The sequence below is a fragment of the Paroedura picta genome, chromosome 7 (assembly GCF_049243985.1).
Source record: "Paroedura picta isolate Pp20150507F chromosome 7, Ppicta_v3.0, whole genome shotgun sequence".
Lineage (NCBI taxonomy): Eukaryota > Metazoa > Chordata > Lepidosauria > Squamata > Gekkonidae > Paroedura > Paroedura picta.
This window is the reverse complement of record NC_135375.1, coordinates 66,556,137-66,576,312: the sequence shown is the minus strand read 5'-3', so window position 1 is coordinate 66,576,312 and position 20,176 is coordinate 66,556,137. Positions and strand designations below refer to the sequence as shown.

The window sequence follows — 20,176 nt, the reverse complement described above, 5'->3', positions numbered from 1 at the left end:
GAGATCTTCTATGGAAATTGAACCAACTATGAAAGGGTATTATAAATGTGGTGACATGAATTACAAAGCCTTTAAATTAGCATTGTTATAAAAAAATGTAAGAGCTTAATTTCCACATTGAATTGAAAAGTTTCAGTAATTGTAAAACCAAAAATGTGATATACATTTGTCTATGTCCTTGTTCTAAATATACATAAGAAAAAGTACTAGGCAAATTAGAACCGGAAGCTTGGAACATAAGTCAAGAATCAAAACAATTGTGGAAGAGGCACCAATGACTCATATTTTTGGGGAAGTTGGCCGCCAAGCAGAAGACTTGACATTCCTAGTTTTGAAAGTGCTACAGAGGACAGGATATAATCATCTGAATATGGATGTTCTCTTATCCAGGGAACAAAAATATTTTATCTATAGACTACCATAGCTTAATTCTACAAGGAATGAATCAGAATATGGAAATGAGTTGCCATTTGTAAAATACTCTAATATTTATTTAATGTTTGTCTTTTGGAAATTGTTACTATATCTTTAATGTGACTAAGTAGTTTGGAGCCAGCTGGGTGTATTAAATTTACTGAGTTTGTTACAGTAAGGAAGGACCAGAAGGTGCATAGAGGCAGTTATGAACTAGCAACCTTACTTGTCACCTTGATAAGCTTTAGATACGGTCAGTAAAAATACTTTTTGCTTAGGAGACTAATAATTATTGTTATACTTCTTAATTACACTTGGGAATCCTATTTGAACCTTGTGCAGCCAGTGTGAGCTCCAATCTGGTTTGTACATCTAAATGGCAGGTGGTTTTAAATACTTTTTAAAGTTTACTACACAAAAGAGTCTTATTTCTGTATAATTTTTGTTTCAGATTCTTGGAAGAAGGCTTTTAGCCAAAAATAAGCTTAAAACCGGTTGCTTATTCAATCATTACTCAGTTTTGTATTATAAGCTAATTACTCTGAAACCAGTTGTTAGCAATGTTGTTTTGAAAAATATTCTTGTCATTTCTTAATTGTTTGGCTTGCACAGTTTCCGCAAATACTTTTTGTATCTTAATTATTCATTAACTGTGACTCTGTGTTCACTTTATGTTGATTAGCTTTGGCAGTGATGCCTTCCAGATGCCCAGGTTACATGCCTTCCCCCAATGCTCCTGTTCCACAAAGGGACTATGACATCACTCCACCCTGAGAATTTTAGTAAACACCACCTGCCAATACTCCACAAATGGCTGAGGAGGGTCCACCAACTCTGCCATTTCTATCACCACCCCCAGCAGCATGTGCTTCAGCCCCAGCCCCAGTTCCTGCACCTTCTCCAGAAATGAGATGTTCAGGGCACATCTAAGCACCCCCAAGTATTTGGAGGACTTTCTTTGTAATATGTTATGTGTATATGTGAGGGGAGAGGGGTGTGGTCTGTGTAGACAACAGATTATGCTTAAACACAGGGATGCTAAAATATCTAATGAAGAACCTGTATTGGACACATCTGCTGTGGGCAATCACTTGTCATGAATACTGACCAATCAATGGGCTCCTCTTGGGACCAATCAGGTCTCTCAGCAGGAAGCCAAACTGTATTTAAGAATATTGGCTTGTTTTACTGATTGGTGTTTCTGGTTAGAGTTGTGTTAATAAAGTGCTGTTTCTGAAGAAACTGTGTCTGTGTCTTGCTGAATCCACAGATATATTACTTCCAATGTGTCCTATACATATGTGACCCACACAGTCCATTCATACCTTTTGTGAGGGTGATCTATGTTCTTTCACTCCAGAGAGGAACCAGAGTGCTGGATATTGAATATTAAGTGCAGAAGGGCCTCCACTTATTCTTAACAGTTAGTGCACGGCATCATTTTCAGTTTAGAGCATATAGGTGTCTGGTGAATGCAACTAATTTTAACTTTTTAAAACTGTAAATGTTAAAATAATAAATCAATAATATTAAGTCATTTAATCAGTACATTTTTTGGAAATCCATAACATTGTATTCACAGTATCATTATGTTTTTCCTATTTCTAAGTTTACCACATTTTATTGTTCTCTCTTTTAATTATGCTGCTTTCCTAACAAGTTAACAAGCTAATCCCATTATTAGTGAATAAAACATGAAGTAAATTTTTATGTAACTAGTATTTGATAGTCTTCATGCTAAAATCCCCATTGCTAATGAACTGGAATTTCTGCAGTAATTACCTCTCTGCTATTGAAACAAATCATACTGTTTGAACTTGTGAAAACTTCACACACATGCGTAAAGGAAATTTAGCATGATTGTAGCTATACACACAAAGACGTATTCTAAGGCTAATTAAGTAATAGAACTGATGGGTGCTTTGTATCGCTAGATCTCATTCCCAGTTTTTAGAAACATCCTCCTACAATGTAATTGCAGTAAACAGATAATGTAGCAAGGGGGACTTGGGTTGGAAAATAAACACATAAAAGCCTCCAAAATACTCTTTCTTAGTACTGGTTTTCATCCCCAAACTTGTTCATCCCTTTCCTTTTGTGAAACTTGATGTCATAAGTCAGCCAGCTGCTTTTTCCTGTGAGATTTGCAGCTCAAGAAAGTGTGCAAGGTTATTAGCACAGCACTGTTTGATCTTGACTCCTCACAATATGTTGATGCAGGACCATGGAGTCATAGAATGAATAACACTTGTGTTTCAGTAATTAAGGTAATAAAACCAGAGAAAGGGGCTGAACCATTTGTGGGAGCAATTTTTGTAACTATTGTTCTGTTCTCCCAGTGGTCCCCAACCTTTTTGTCACCGGGGACTGGTCAACACTTGACAATTTTACTGAGGCCCAAAGGGATAGTCTTTTGCCAAGGGACATGGCCGCCGCCACCTGAGTCCCTGCTCCACTTGCTTTCCCACTGGCACACCTGACTTCCTGCCACCCACTGGGGGGCGCTGCCAGCAGCTGCTGCGCAGTGCCACACCAAGGGGGAGCCCCAGCCATGGCAGCCACTGGAGAGCATCAAAGGTGAGCCGGCAGCAGAGTGGCAGGGCCACTCCCGAGGCAGCAGCCAGGGAGGAGGATGAGCCGCAGCCTGGTACCGATTGATCCATGGATCGGTACCAGTCCCCGGCCCGGGAGTTGGGGACAGTTGCTCTAAGACTCTTGGTAAAGCAAAGTATTGCCTGCCCCTTGCTACTAATTCTGTTTATTATTAAGAGACATCTTTCATGATTCTAATCTTGCTTGTGGTTCTTGAACTCCAGTCCTCCCTGCTTCCTTAGACAGAATACCTGGCTCCCAGACCTGTGGGATGGAAACATAATTCTGCTTTGTGTTTTTTAACTTTACCACCTTGTACTTGCCTCTCAGCCTCCCAGGAACTCCCTGGCAGAGTAAAAGCATCAGGCACTGGTGTGACAGTTGATTAATTACCTTACCTGTCTGAGACTAGAGACTGTGTCAGCAACCACCAGGCATAGTCTTGACATGTGACATGTGAATTCACAAGTTTCTATTTCATATCAAGATATGTTTCCTTGATTTGAATTTTATTCCACAGCATGTGCACAATTTTTCACATTATTCTTTGATCAACTGAATATAAGATGCATAAAATGGTGTAAAAGAAACAGAAGAGAAGCAAATGAATTATGAACACCAACCAGAAACACGAAAAAAGGAAGGAAGAAGTTCTCAATCTGCTCATGAAAATCAAAAGAAATTCAAATGAATATTTTCCTAAATTTATAGGTTTCACATCTTTGGAAGTTAAGCTTGGGATAGTGCCATCTCATTGGAAAAACAGGAATGCTTTCCCCAAATATATCTTCTCCATCACCTATAGTGTTGCCTTTCAAGTGAAAGGCCTCTTTACATTCTCATATGTTAAGCTTTGTCCACATAGTAAAGGATTTGGTTGAAGTAATCAGCACAACATGTTGACAGCTCCACATCTTTCCTACATTCCTCTTCTCCCTGGTAGTCCTATCCAGCCCCGGAAAAGTTGCTTACCCAGAGTCATAGGAGCCATAGACTCTGCCATGCAGTCAGAAGACTACAATGTGGAGAGGACAGGAGACAAAGATGCCCTTCCTGCTCCCATTACTTCCTGCAATGATGGAAGATGGAACAGAGGGCAATTTGCTCCCTTGCTTCTCCATAGTACATGGTTGTAAGCATATGAAGGTCTCATGTTCCTGGGAATAATATCAGGTTGGGAACAGACTGCAGAGAGAGGGAAACATAATGGGAAGTATCTGAGATATTTGCGCCACCAGATCAATGGATCCAAGCCATTACACTGTGATATTTGTAATGATAGTGTTGATCAGGTTTTTAATTTCCATTCGTGTATTGTATTGTGAACAGGCCTGTGGATAAAATGGGAAAATATAAATTTTAAAACAGGATAAGTGTGCATTAAGCATATTTCTTGAACAACACCAACACAGAACATCATAAGAATAATGTTGTAGATGTTTGTTAAAGCATTCACCTTGATAAATATTATAATTTTCTAAACTAGGGTAAATTAGTTCCTGATCTTGCTCTGTATCAGAATATATACAAACTTACTTGCAGTCTAAGTGGAATATGGGTGGGAGAGTGTTAACAGCATAGAACATAAAAAGCTGAGTGGTATTTTATAATGCTGATTGTTGTGATGAACTCACAAATTTTGGATCCAATAATTCAGTTCTGTTTATTGTCTGTAATTCTGGAACCAATTTCCTTAGGAAAAAGTCTAAACACATGGGGTGGTGTGTGTGTGTGTGTGTGAGAGAGAGAGAGAGAGACAGAGAGAGAGAGAGAGAGAATAGTAGAAATGGCAAGCCTGAAGGGGCACATGAGAAAATACGGTTTAAAAGCAAAACAAAAGAAAAAAGAATATCCTTTTATCCTCTAGACATATTAGCTTTATTTGTGAAATCTGATAAAACTGGCAAAATAATATCATTCTAAAGCCCAAAGATTGCTAAAATGCCATTGTTTCACACTAGAGGTCACCACCGGTAAGAAAATATAATTGTAGCATCTTTTATCCCCCCCCCCCCTTTGCTGTAACAATATTGAAAGGCTGTTTCTCCTTGTAAAGGAGTGAGATTTTATGAGACTGTGATGCTAAATCCCTTTTTAGTCAGGTAAAAGAAGACTTGCATGGACTTAATATAGATTTTAAAGAAATCTTTATCAGTAATTTAGGCGGCAATATTTATGATGGAGGAATGTGTAATACCTTTTGCTGAGCAAAATTCAAGTTCAGTGGCACCTTTAAGACCAAATTTTACTCAATGCCTTTGTGTGCACATACACTTCTTCAGGTACAGTACAATGGAAGTTACCAGCCCATACATTTAAGTAGAAAGTTAGCAGCAAATTATCATACAACATAATTAAGCTGATTAACAGATACAAGGATCAAACAGGAATAACAAGCTTAGTTTATACTATCACTATTTGTTTGGGTTTAATTCTGGATGGGGAGACAGGGACTGCTTCCACACTGAGGACTCACCCAGTTGTCCCTGAGCAATGATTCCTGTCTTTAAAGTTTCAGATCACTCCCGGGACTCTTTTCGATTTCTGCATTGGGAGTCTTTGCCCCCCTTTTTCCTCTGTTTGCCCCAAAACTGAGCTCCCAGATTTGTTTACATACTGAAGTTAAGGGCCAGGAAGTAGAAACTTCTCACCAGCCTTTAAAAAAGTCCATCTTTGTCATGTGACCCAATCATCTGCTAGCACCATTTTGTTTCCCTTTCGAGTCTAAATTATTCTTTTAAAAAAATCATCCCAATTATGCAAAACTGTAATAACACAAACAAGTTGGTGGGAATACAAAGAGGTGGGTTGCAGTTTTATGCCATTTCCCCACAAATACACGCACACGTGCATGCGTGCATGTAGCATGAAAAAACCTTTTTGGAACATTATGCACATGATTGAGTTCATGTTTCAGCAGCACCTTCAGAGCTATGTTCTACCTAACCACATACATCAAATTGGCAAACAAATCAGTTCACCAATAGGCACACAAATTCCTGATTGGCAAACAATTATTCTGCTCTATTCTTCAGGAAGTGGTTGATTTCAGTGGCCACTTCATTGACATGGAGGTGGGTTGGAGTGGGAGAAGGAACAATGCCTTTGTTTTCAGGAACTCTAACTTGTGCCCCACCATGAATGACCTGACCAACTACCACCAAGTCTTGTGTCTTGTTTTTCCGGGTAAGGTGTTTGTTCAGGGAAACCCCACTATTGAGGGTGTCCACAGATGAAATCAACCCCCTTCCCAATTTCCCCACTGCTGTATTTCTGAAAGGAGTGGTTGCTGAAGCACACGCACTGTCACCAATCTCACAAACACCAAAGATAAAATTGAAACAACAAGAGAAAGGGAGGGAAGGTGCCAACCAAAAGGTGCCAATTATTTCATCAGATCAGAATTGTGTTGTAACACAACCCATCTTTTTCTTTTAATGGGTGGGAGAGGTTGGGGGAGTTGACAGTGGAAATGATGCTGCAGGGGGGTGGGGAACAATATTGGACAAACTGGAAAAGCCTGAATGGCCAGCCCTGATTTAGCCCCTGCTTCAAAAAGTACAAAACAGATTTCTGAGGACTTCCTTGCTGTCTGCACCCAAAAAAGGGGAATTTCAGTGTGGAAAGGGGTGAAAAACTTGACCCTATACAAATGCAAATCTCAGCCAAAACCCTAGTGTGGGAACAATCATAATGAAGCAAACAAATATATGAAAATTGGAGACTGATATGTAAATATACCTTCTTAATTATGGAATACTAACAGTAATTAATTGAGACCCTGTTTTTACACTCTATCTTTCTCCTCTCAAGCATGGAGATAACTAACAGCATACTTTTCTTTCAGGTGACATGATTGGCTGTGCAGACCAAAGAAATACATTACAATTTATATTGCATATTAGCTGTAAAGCCCATTGCACCCAGGGATGCGGGAGCTAGAGGGCCCTCCTGTCCCAGCCCTGCCACCACCTCACCTGGAATAATCTTTAAATAGGACAGGGTCCTATTAAATAGAAGAGTAAGGCCACCTGGGGAAGAGTTAGGGCAGGCCCTGTCCAGGATAAAAACTCAGAGGGCCCAATCAGGAGCCGCAAAGCCCTCTGAGTGTCCATCCAGGGCCAAGCAGCCAATGGGGAGGCGCGCAAAGTGCCTTCCTATTGGCCCCTCACCAGGACAGACCAAAATTCCATTCACCCAGCCCAGTCTGGCTGCCAGTCTGCTCCTGACCACCAAAGGGAGAGGAGGTCAGTAGGGGTGCTGAGGGGGATGAGAACAGAGGCTTGGACAGGCTGTGCCAGCCCTTTTCGCCCCAAGGCTGTCCTAACTGCCATGTCCAACTGCAAATTGCCTTTAGAACCCTGACAGAGCTGGCAGGAGGCTGCAGAGTGCTCCCCCTCCCCCTCCCCCTCCCTTCAGGCCTGCTGTGAAGGAGCCTCTGACAGGCCCTGACTGAGGGAAGGAGGCCTTTCCAAGAGCAATGCAGGGGAGCCTGAGGGCCTTCCTTTTGAGGGGGGGACTTTCCCCTTCTGCCAAACAGCTGGCTGACAGGGAGGCCACAGAAAAGCCCGTTCTCAAAATACTGCTCTGGCCGGGGGTTAGACAGCCAAGCCATGTGTCTTTCTTCTTTGCAACTCTCTGCAGATTTGTGGCCACTGCACAGTGTTATTCTGCAGAGGAAACTGGCTCTTTTGTCTCCTGTTTCATCTGCACAACAACCCTGTGCAGTAGGCCTCAAGTCTTTCAATTCAACAACAACCTGTGTGGGAAGCCTTAAATGTTTCTTCTCTACCACAACCCTGTCCAAAGTAGCCCTTTCTGCCTGGGGAGCTGATCTTTATACTCCGCAGGTGAGCTGTAATTCCAGGAGCTCTCCAGGCCACACCCTGGGTTGGAAATATTCCTGGAGGTTTGGAGGTGGGACTTCAAAATCGTACAATGCCTCAGAGTCCAGCCTTCAAATGACCCATTTTTGCCTACAGTTGTTAGGGAGTGGTGCAGGGGTGTCCCTCCTGGGCTATGGGCTATGGTCAGCCCTTACCAGCAACTGTTTGTATTCTGGGGCGCAGACAGGCAGACCAGCATCAGTCCTGTGAGTCTGGAAAGTGCAGGAAGATCTAAATAAATATTTACAGCCTGAAACTAAATAGAGAACAAGTAAATGTCTGGAGACACATAGTAACTGAAATAGTAACTGGCAAATAACCTTGGCCTGGCAAATAAAAAAAACAGTATTAAAAACCTTACTAAGGTCAAAACTGCTGTGCACAGACAGTCTTCCTCTTAGGGTTGCCAGCTTCCCTGTGAGGCTCTCTACCCCACCTCCCTCATGGGGAGTCTGCTATGGGGAGAGAAGGGGAAGACGATTGGAAAATGCTTTGAGACACCTGAGGCCTGCTGGGTCACTGCGGCCCATTCCCAGTTCTCTCAGATCTCTCACAACCCTACATACCTCACAGGTTGACTATTGTGGAGAGACAAATGGAAAAGGAGTTTGTAAACCGCTTTGAGACTCCTTTGGGTAGTAAGCAATAGGGTACAAAAATCCGTTCTTCTAAGGAGCAACCATGAAAGAAGCATGTGGGCACATAACATTTTACCAACAGTGAAAATATGGGAGACAGAAGGAACAGGGTGGACACCTGTGTACTGTGACTACCCTATGTGTATTAGGGCAGAGGGGCATTTCAGTGAATGTGGCCTAATTCACACAAGAAGGGAAATGATGCAGAACTGGGGGGAATTGGTTGCCATGTAATCTTCCCCTAAGAAGAGTCTCCAGTCTGATTTTCCCTTCACATATCAGAGGACATGGCTCTGGAAAGCTCATCTGTAACCACTATGCCACAATTCCCAAAGTTCAGTCCTCTCCCACAATCAACGAACATTCCACACCACAGGTTCTTGTCACCCATATCTCCACACCCATGGCCTCATTTGCCACCATGCCACCACAACCTCCCACACAACACACATGACAACCCTTACAGACTGGACAACTCCTCCCCTTCCTCTTCCCACTGCCAAGCTCTAGCGCCCGTTGTATTCTTGGAGACAAAGGGCTTTGCTCCTAGTAGAATAATAGAGTTGGAAGGGGCCTCCTGGGTCATGTAATCCAACCCTCTGCACTATGCAGGACACTCACCACCCTATCTTCTCAGTGCTGAGGTGCTGTCGCTCTCAGGGGAATGGGGGCTTGGAGGGCTGGGATGGGAGAGCCCCCTAGCACTCGTTGAACCCCTGGGTGCAATGGGCTTTACAGCTAGTATGCCTCAGGCGAAAGTCCAGGGTTACCATCAAAAGATTTTTAAAATATATATTTAACCTGGAGGGACCCCTCAGATCTTCTGTACCATGGCCTCAACCAAAGTCCTGGTGGAAGAGCTCCAACTTGCAGGCCCTGCAGAATTGCAAAAGCTCCTGCAGGGCGCTCAGCACTTCCAGTGGCTCATTCCACCAGGTCGGGGGCAGGACTGAAAAGGCTCCCCCTCACTGGCAGTCTTTAAACAGCAGCAGGACAGATACTTATAATGGATGCTTTAGCCTAGCCTTTCTCAACTCTTTTACCATTTTACCATGGTGTGATTATGCAGAATATAGTTGGGACTCAGAAGAAAAAAGGAAATCACGATGTACAATGATATAGTAGTCTTCTCTACGTTTATAAGACTACTATATCATTGTGCCTCGTGATTTCCTTTTTTCTTCTGAGTCCACATTGAGGAATCCACGGTTCTATACTTGAATATAGTTGGGAAGCATAGCTGTGTACATGCCTACCTAGGGCCCTTCCAATTCCCACCTCCTCCAAGCCAATCCTTGGTCATTTTGGAGAGAGAGCTAGTCAAAATGACTATATATTGTTGTGCGAAGTTGTGTCCTACCCATCATGACCCCATGGATGATGATACTCAAGGCCTTCCTGTCCTCTACCAGTCCTCGAAGTCCATTTAAGTTCACACCCACTGCTTCAGTGACTCCATCCAGCCAACTCATTCTCTGTCGTCCCCTTCTTCTTTTGCCCTCAATCGCTCCCAGCATTAGGCTCTTCTCCTTCCTTCTCATGTGGTAGCGAAAGTATTTCAGTTTCATCTTCAGGATCTGGCCTTCTAAGGAGCAGTCAGGGCTGATCTCCTCTAGGACTGATCAATTTGTTCACCTTGCAGGCCAAGGGACTTGCAAGAGTCTTCTCCAGCACCAGAGTTCAAAAGCCTCAATTCTTTGACGCTCGGCCTTCCTTATGGTCGAACTTTCACAGCCATACATTGCAACTGGGAATACCATAGCCTTAGATGCACTTTCGTTGGCAGAGTGATGTCTCTGCTTTTTAGGATGCTGTCTAGATTTGCCATTACTTTCCCCCCTAGGATCAAACGTCTTTTAATTTCTTTGCTGCAGTCCCCATCTGCAGTGATCTTGGAGCCCAGGAAAATAAAATCTGTCACTACCTCCATTTCTTCCCCATCTATTTGCAAGGAATTAAGAGGGCCGGATGCCATGATCTTCAATTTCTTGTTGAGTTTCAAACCAACTTTTGCACTCTCCACCTTCACCCGCATCAAAAGGCTCTTCAGTTCCTCTTCACTTTCTGCCATTAGAGTGGTATCATCTGCATATCTGAGGCTGTTGATATTTCTCCCTGCAATCTTGATCCCAATTTGTGACTCATCTAACCCCGCCTTTCTCATGATGTGCTTCGCATACAAGTTAAATAGATAAGGCAACGGTATATAGCCTTGCCGAACTCCTTTCTCAATTTTGAACCAATCAGTGATTCCATGCCCAGTCCTCACTGTTGCTTCTTGACCTGCATATAGGTTTCTCAAGAGACAGATAAGATGCTCTGGTATTCCCATCTCTTTAAGAACTTGCCACAATTTGTTGTGCACCACACAATCAAAGGCTTTAGCATAGTCAATGAAGCAGAAGTAGATGTTCTTCTGGAACTCCCTAGCTTTCTCCATAATCCAGCGTATGTTGGCAATTTGATCTCTAGTTCCTCTTCCTCTTCGAAATCCTGCCTGTACTTCTGGAAGTTCTCTGTCCACATATTGCTGGAACCTAGCTTGCAGGATTTTGAGCATAACTTTGCTAGCATGAGAAATATGCAATGGTGCAGTAGTTTGAACATTCTTTGCCATTGCCCTTCTTTGGGATTGGAATGTAAACTGACCTTTTCAAACCTGTGGCCACTGCTTAGTTTTCTAAATTTGCTGGCATATTAAGTGTAGCACTTTTACTGCATTGTCTTTTAAGATTTTGTATATTTCAACTCAAATGCTGTCACCTCCACTAGCTTTATTGTTGCTCAGACTTCTTAAGGCCCATTTGATTTCACATTCCAGGATGTCTGGCTCCAGGTCAGTGACTACCCCCTTGTGATTATCAGGGATGTTAAGTTCGCTCTTGTATAGTTCTTCTGTATAATTTTGCCACCTTTTTAAAATCTCTTCTGCTTCTGTTAGGTCCCTATCATTTTGGTCTTTTTTGCATGAAATGTTCCCTTCATATCTCCAATTTTTTTGAAGAGATCTCTGGTCCTCCCTATTCTATTGTTTTCTTCTATTTGTTTGCACTGTTCATTTAAGAAGGCATTCTTGTCTCTTCTCTGGAATTCAGCATTCAGTTGAGTGTATCTTTCTCTTTCTCCTTTGCCTTTCACTTCCATTCTCTCCTCAGCTATTTGTAAAGCTTCCTCAGACAGCCACTTTGCTTTCTTGCCTTTTTTTTTTCTTTGGGATGATTTTAGTTGCTACCTCTTGTACAATGTTGCGACCTCCGTCTATAGTTCTTCAGGCACTCTGTCTATCAGATTTAATTCCTTAAATCTATTTGTCACCTCCACTGTGTATTCGTCAGGGATATGATTTAGTTCCTACCTGAGTGGCCTCGTGCTTTTCCCTACTTTCTTCAATTTGAGCCTATATTTTGCAACAAGACGCTGATGATCTGAACCACAATCAGCTCCTGGTCTTGTTTTTACTGACTGTATGGAACTTCTCCATCTTTGGCTGCAGAGCACATAGTCAATCTGATTTCTGTGTTGACCGTCTGGTGTTGTCCATGTGTAGAGTCATCTCTTGGGTTGTTGGAAAAGAGTGTTTGCTATGACCATTGTATTCTCTTGACAAAATTCTACTGGCCTGTGCCCTGCTTCATGTTGTACTCCAAGGCCAAACTTTCCTGTTATCCTGGTTATCTTTTGGCTTCCTACTTTAGCATTCCAATCTCCCATGATGATAACCACATCATTTCTTGGCGTTGCTTCTAGAAGGTTTTGTAGAACTTCATAGAACTGGTCAACTTCATCATCTTCAGCAGCAGTGATTGGGGCATAGACCTGGATTACTGTGATGTTGAATGGTTTGCCTTGGATTCAAACTGAGATCATTCTGTCATTTTGGAGATTGTATCTCAAGACTGCTTTTCCTATTCTCTTATTGATTATGAAGGCTACTCCATTTCTTCTGAGAGATTCTTGCCTACAGCAGTATACCTGATGGTCATCTTAAATAAATTCACCCATTCCTGTCCATTTCAGTGCACTAATTCCTAAAATGTCGATGTTCAGTCTTGTCATGTCTTGTTTGACCACTTCCAGCTTGGCTTGATTTATGGATTTGACGTTCCAGGTTCCTATGGAATAAAAGTCTTTACAGCATCGCGGTCTTTTCGCCACCAGTTTTCTCCACAACTGAGTGTCCTTTCAGCTTTGGCCCAGTCGCTTCATTCATTCTGGTGCTACTCGTACTAGCCGTCTGCTCATCCCCAGTAGCATATTGGACACCTTCCGACCTGATGGGCTCATCTTCCGGTGTCATATCGTTTTGCCTTTTGGAACTGTCCATAGAGTTTTCATGGCAAAGATACTGGAGTGGTTTGCCATTTCCTACTCCAGTGGATCACCTTTTGTCAGAGCTCTCAGCTATGACCTGTCCGTCTTGGGTGGCCCTGCACAGCATAGCTCATAGCTTCACTGAGCTACGCAAGACCCCTTGCCACAACAAGACAGCCATCCTTGAAGGAGCAGTGATCCTTGAAGGGGATATGGTCATATTACCCAATAAAAGTTTAACAAATTTAAAAAATATATACTGAATTAATTAACTCCAACTCATTCAGGAAAATTTTTCAGGGCCATGAAACCCTGGCTGAGAAAGCCTGCTTTAGGCTGGTCCTGCATTGTGTAGGGGGTTGGACTAGGTGACCCGTAGGTTTATGGAAGAAGTAAAATTGAAGACAGCAACCACGTGGACCCGAGCTTATTCTCTTAGCTGCTACACTGTGGCAGCAGCCAACATCTTCTCCAAACTATTTAGCCACATATAAAAGTAACTTGTAGAAGCAATCACATACTATTAAATTATAATACAGATGGTTATTTATTTAATTGTTATATTTATTTCCCACCCTTCCCCAGAGGCTTTTAATTAATTACATTAATCAAAACGTAAATAAATATACATAATTAGAAATTTAAAATATCTTAAGTTCCATGCTGTATATTACAAGTGCTGAATCAACTGAGCCTGATGCCAATTTATAAATTGCAAAATGAAGTACAGCTAGATGGTGATTAGCTGATGGGAAGCATGCTTGCTTTAAATTAGTTCATGAGAATGTTTGTAGAGGATTTCATCCAGACTTTTTACCACTCAATCCTCATATTCACTCATCTATACAGATACTGGATGCCTATAACACAGCTCCTGCCCTGTTCCACTATTTCATTGTGAAGGTTCAGGCCATTCTGGTAGATAACTGGTCCTTCCATGCATCATATATATAACACTTTAATTTGCAGAACAATTTGCAAACTGTATTGAATTTGTCTCTCACAAGTAGTCTAATATTATTACCATCTTGCAGATGAGAAAGTGGAGTTCTAGTCCAAATGATAAATTTATTGCAGAGGTGAAACAGAAATCCAGCCTCTCTCCTATGCATATCAAATGCTCCACCCATGGGCTGACCCAGACTCTCCAAAACAAAACAAATTGCCTGTCACAATACCACTTCATGGTATTGAAAATGAGTTCATAATAAGATCAAATAAAAATTGCATCACAGGCCAGCATCTATCCCACAGCAACCTTGTGAGCTTGAAATCATAAGAATTTAGCAAATAAAGCAGAAGATATTTTCCTTATTATCATGTCTACACGCATCCCTCTCCTTGCATTAGACAACCTTTCAGCAGAGAATTGTCATTCATGGAAGAGATGATATATAAAATGCTCAGACACTGAAAATCTGAATGCATTGAACAAAATGAAACCGACAAGATCAAGCCACTGTGTTTTGGTTACTATAATTCTGGATGGCTTAAAATGATAAATGAGCCAAACCACCTTGGAGAGTCGGTGAACCATAATAACTACCGTTTCCCTGAATACTCTAGACAATTACCCATCTGGCAGGCTTGGATTTTTCTAACTTCACTTGGATAGGATGTTCATTGTACAAAATGGATGGTGTGTGTCCAAGCTGAAATGCTGACTTATGAGTTGTTGTATCACATGATTTCGGGAGGTCTTTAGCTCCTTGTCTACAGATTGTGACTAAAAACACTGCAGGCACTGAGAAAGAAGTAAACCAATAATACACACAGCTCAAACAATACAGCAAAAACATCTAGCTCTTATGATATCGTGTCGACACTCAAATTTATTGTGACTGACCTGGATTGTTTACATACAAGTCAAGCCTAGCAATGGATTCCCTCATAGTTTTGTTCAATGTTCATATCAAATATCATGTCAAGCAGCTTTGTGCCTGTATGGTTTGTGGTATTCAGCCTGGCAACTGTCCAGATAACTGCTGCCACAGGCTTTCTTCCATAAATTGCTTTGAATCCTGCAAAATAATCCTTGCTAAAGAAGCTACATGTGTAACTCGGTGCCTGCTTTTGTGCCTGTGTAAAACTCTTGTGCCTGTAGTAGACAGAACTATCTGGGTTTCCTAGAGAGAGTATATACTACCCTAAATTACAACTCCCTTGAAGCAGTATAAGAATATTCATGCATGAATTGTTCCAGTTTCAGACAGTTCACTTGCTTTGCCATCCACAAACAACAAGTCATCAGTAATAAGGGTCATAGAGAGTTTATACTGATGATGCTAGGGGGCAAACCTAGTACTCTACCCATGCTAGGGGGTGAGCAAGTACTCTACCCATTCTAATTGAAAGGTACTCTGGACACCACACACAAGTTTGTCCAGATATACACAAAACCTGATTCACTTTAAACATTGTTGGATATCTAGTTTGTTCCTGTTCACACAACTTGTAAAATGGACACTGGGTACACTAGGCGATGCACCGGGTAGTGGCAAATTGGTCCAGGGATATGGGTCTGGTTAAAATATTCAAGACAAGAAGGCACTTCAGGATCAGAGTTGTGGTCTGAGATCAAATTTCTGATTCAGAATTGGAAGCACCTTCCCCTATCAATTGTTTGAGGAAATGTCAAGGTATACTGTCCACATTTCCCTTGCATTGTGAAGGTCATTGTACTTTATCACAACTTTACAACTACCTTCACCTTCTTTCCAAAACATCATTCTCCCTGAAGAAGTGTGAACCTTCTGGACATGGTGAAGGATATTAAGACCCATTCCGCACCAGTTAAATGTAGCAGGAGTGTGGCAAATTGTAAATGCTACTAATTTGCAGTTGCGAATGATGTCGCACACAATCTGTCACACTCCTGAAACAGACCCGCGAAAAGCGCTTCGTTGTAACGCTTCCAGGGAAATCCCCAAAAGTGGATTCACCCTCTGGAAAGCGCTACACTCTTGCAAACAATCTGCAACAGTTTTGAAAAAGCTCTGTGCGTTACCATTGTTGCGGTTTCAGCAAAGTCCCTCCCCCTGGCTCTCTCCTCTGAACTTCTGGCGAAGCAATCACCATTTTTTTTTCTCGGAGCGAGTGGAGAGCAACGAGCCAGCGAGCCTTCATTCACCCAGCGAGGGTTCTCTGGCTGCAGTCCCTCCACAGAGCTGCTTTAAAGCTTCCCTAAGTCACCAAGCATAGAGCCTCTTGTGGCGCAGAGTGGTAAGGCAGCCGTCTGAAAACTTTGCTCATGAGGCTGGGAGTTCAATCCCAGCAGCCGGCTCAAGGTTGACTCAGCCTTCCATCCTTCCGAGGTCGGTAAAATGAGTACCCAGCTTGCTTGCTGGGGGGTAAACGGTAATGACTGGGGAAGGCACTGGCAAACCACCCCGTATTGAGTCTGCCATGAAAACGCTAGAGGGCGTCACCCCAAGGGTCAGACATGACTCGGTGCTTGCACAGGGGATACCTTTACCTTTAAGTCACCAAGCACAACACCCATTTGCAAGTTCCCTTTATTTTCGGCTGAAAATCGCGGGGGGGGGATTGTTTTTTCACTCAGGGGAGCATGGCAATGGTGAATCGGCAGCTCACACGCCAGCTGCCAGCTAGATGGGTCTCTACATTAGGAGGAAGCAAGGAATCAAGGAATCAAGGCATATTCCTTGCAACGTGTGTTTTTCTTTTTTTTTTTAAGGGAAAGGGGCTTTTCCGGAGCATGGTAACAACCGCCCATTGGCTGCTCGTTTGATTGATAGCCAGGGGTGGGACAAAGCACGGAAAAAATCGCTTCCTTTCTAGCGATTTTTGGCGAGACCGGAAACCTGCGGAAAACTATTGAAACGCTACTGGATTCCACTATAAAGGCAGATATGTGTTACGCCGAATTCCACTATTTTAAATTCCGTTATTTCTTTCTGTAAGCAATTTGCCACATTGATCCTTGTACAGAATGGGCCTAAATATTGGTTAACTTGTGCTAAAGTCTTAATATCCTGAAAGTTAGCAGAGTGCCTTAGTATGGCAAGTAAGCGCAGCTTGGCAGAGTTCATGTGATCAGAAAACAACAAAGTAAAGCACTTTCACAAGGCTAGTACTTAATTATTTATTAGAGAACTTAATTCTGCATACTTAGAAGAAAACAGAAGGTCCCTATTCTAGTCTAAATAGTTGGATGGAGAGAGATGCTTGAGGCATCTCTGTTACATCATATTGCAGGCTTGAGGAATGGAGGAGAAGAGAAGGAAGACTCACTAAATAGGAAATTATCCCCTAGGGATAGGTCAGTGAGATCAAAAGTCAGTGTTCCTGTCTATCTCACTAACTCTATGGTAAAGAGTGTTCCTGATTGAGTCTCAAGTCAGGAGACATAACACAGAGAGCTGTTTCCAACACATAGCATGCATTGCTCCTCTGTTCTGATCAACAACTTCTATGCCAAGTATGGGCATTAAATGCATATTAAAAAGAAACAGGAACTGCACTGTAACTCTATGCTATATACTCATTGGAATATTGGCTTTCTGTACTATATTTTAAATGCATCTTCCTGCTGTTTGGTAGGTACAAGATTTATGACTGGATCTATATTATCTTGCTGTAATTTCAGTTCTTAACAAATGCCAGCCACAGTAACATAGTTTAAGGGATTCTTGCTTAAGATAAAACTGGCAAGCATTAAAGATGAGCAATAACAAATTAATACAATGAACACAAAACTGGATCTTACACATCAGGGAGACAAGGAAAAGAGGGTTAGCTATGCAAATCTACATAGTCCACATGTTGCTTCTCTTTACCTCTTCAAATGCCAGAATTTTCTCTGCAAGGAGAACAATGCAAGCTTTCAATAAAAACAGCTTTCCACTCCCCCCTGAAACACATCTTCATTTGCATGTGTAGTGTATTCAGCGCATCTCTTCCAGCATCTCATTTATTATAGTGCTCAGCACATGTTGGGACTTGCTTTCAAAAGCCAGCTGCACTCAAAGACAGTGTTTCATTTCTTGACACCATTAATTGGGTTATGAGTCAGAGCTCTAATGAAGACAGGTTATCGTGTCTCAGTGCAACTGTCTTGGGAGAGAAGCAAAACCCACTGAGGGAGGGAATTTAGTCAGCCTTGCATTGTTTATCAGGCACTCGGGGTCACTAGATAAATGGTCAAACCCATCAGATGCTTTTGTGGGCAACTTTATAATGATTCTGTGGCCTCAAATGGATCTTAGATGTCCCTGAAACCTTAACCCTGAGGAACCTTGTTAACAAACGGAGGAGTGAAATGAAGAGGAGAAATGCTAGCAGACAGGAATAGATCAAATGATGCAGTCTAAGTAGACTAAATGAACAGAGCAGTTTAAAAGCCTCTAATTGCTTTGCCTCCACCAGCACATGGTCTATTTCAAGTTACTGTAAAGTAATTGGCAGCACTGCTCCAAACTTACACTAATGATGGATGAACCTGACATAGCTTGGATGTGCAGTTCAGAAAATTTCAAAATCTTCTCTTCTTTAATTTTCTTTAATGATAAAAGACCGCATAGAATCACGAAATTCAGCAGGAAATTTCTGTTGAAAAGACTGATTATAATATCCAGGGCGACAGATGATATCAAGACCCCTAGCCACAACTTTGTGGGAAAAGTAGTATCTGTCATTGGACAGTCATGGCTAAGAAAGTACCTGCATCTGAGTATTGTTTCCAACTGTTATTATATACCTTCCACAGGATATAACAGCATGTAATTATTTGAGCATGCAGCAGGCCTGTCAAGTGGTCACATCAACTACTAGTCCGTGTCCTCTGAATGTGGGGATATTAGTGACACAGCAAATAGAAGGGACTATGATATGGCTTCTGATGATTTCTGATATGGTTTTCTAAGTTTTCTAAGTTATCAGTCAGCAGAAATGTGACTTTCCCACTGATGTAATCTCAAGGGGTCTAGTGGTCAAGTGCAGTGGTCCCCAACCTTTTTTCGGCTGGGGACCGGTAGGGCAACTGCTGTGCATGCACACATGCGTGCTGCGTGGCCGAAATCATGCATGCGCAGCACTTTCGCGCATTCACGCATGTGCTGCCGAAATCGTGCATGCACGGTTTCGGCCGCGCAGCGCACATGTGTGCGGCGCGGCCCTGATTTCCTCTCCCCCCCCTCCAGCAGTAAGAAGCTTCCCGGGCCGCAAGCTTGCGGCCTGGGAAGTTTTTTACTGCGGGGGGGTGGGGAGAGGGAACCGCGGCCCGGCGCCCTGGCCTTCGCGGCCTGGCACCGGGCCGCGGACCGCAGGTTGGGGACCACTGGTCAAGGGGACCACTAGTGCAATCCTAAACAGAGTTGTAGCCTTCTGACATCAAAGGATTTAGAAGAGTGTAACTTTGCTTAGGACTGCACTATAAGAAACAGTCTAAAAGCATACTCTTTTACCTGGCCAAGCGCCTTAAAGCATTCTCTTGGGCTGAAGAACACACTCATTTTGTATTGGCAAACCGTTGCTTGAAAGATCTGACTTTTTTCTTGTCTAGGTTCCTGATGAATTAGCACTGAAAGCAAGTTGATAAAAGAGTGGACTTTCTATGGTTTGAGAAATTTGAGAAATTTAGTGTGAGCATGTCAATTAATCCATAATTTGGCAGATTGGTCCATTTAATTAAAAAGAATAATGGGACAATATTAATGTGTTTCCATTGGCTTATGTTAAAAGGAGAACTTGTTTTTGTTCTCCTGAAGAAACAAAATGTGCAATGTTCATAATATGGTGGGTAGCCATGGGCCATGGCTCAGTGGCAGTGCATGTGCTTTGCACATCAAATGTCCCAGTTCCAGGTATCTTCAGTTTAAATGGCCAGGTCTCAGGTGATGTACAATACTTCAGAAATCTACTTCCAGCTGGAGTCAACAATACTGACCTTGACAAACCAGATGTCTGATACAATAAAGCATTTTCAAATATATGTAATATATATAATGTGTTTAGGGAGAGGACAGAAGAGTTTAGAAACACTAGCTGCATACAGGACTGCTGCTCCAGATGGGAAGTCTTTTTGACCACCACAGTCAACTTTTAGCTAATAAGGTTTGAGGGGCTGTTTTTTTCCCATTCCATACAATGCACTGTAAACAGAAGGGCCTTTTGCTCCATTCATTAGGTATGTTATGAGGGGAAAGGCAATTAGGAATGTATCTGTCTATGAATCTAAATAATCCTATGACTCAAATCTGTAACCATAATAAAGACCCACCTGAGTTGGTCCTCCATAGTGGACCTAAACCCAATAGGTAGCAGGCATTCCTGCTCTGAGGCCCAATGGTGGGTCTTCCCCACCCCCCGCCCTCC

The 20,176-nt window shown here is 42.4% G+C and overlaps 1 long non-coding RNA gene across 1 annotated transcript in view; it reads right to left on the bottom strand.

The window, feature by feature from the left end:
• The window catches only part of LOC143841818 (uncharacterized), an 88,733-nt gene that overhangs the window by 1,041 nt on the left and 67,516 nt on the right, over positions 1-20,176 (bottom strand). The gene's annotated exons all lie outside the window — the stretch shown is intronic.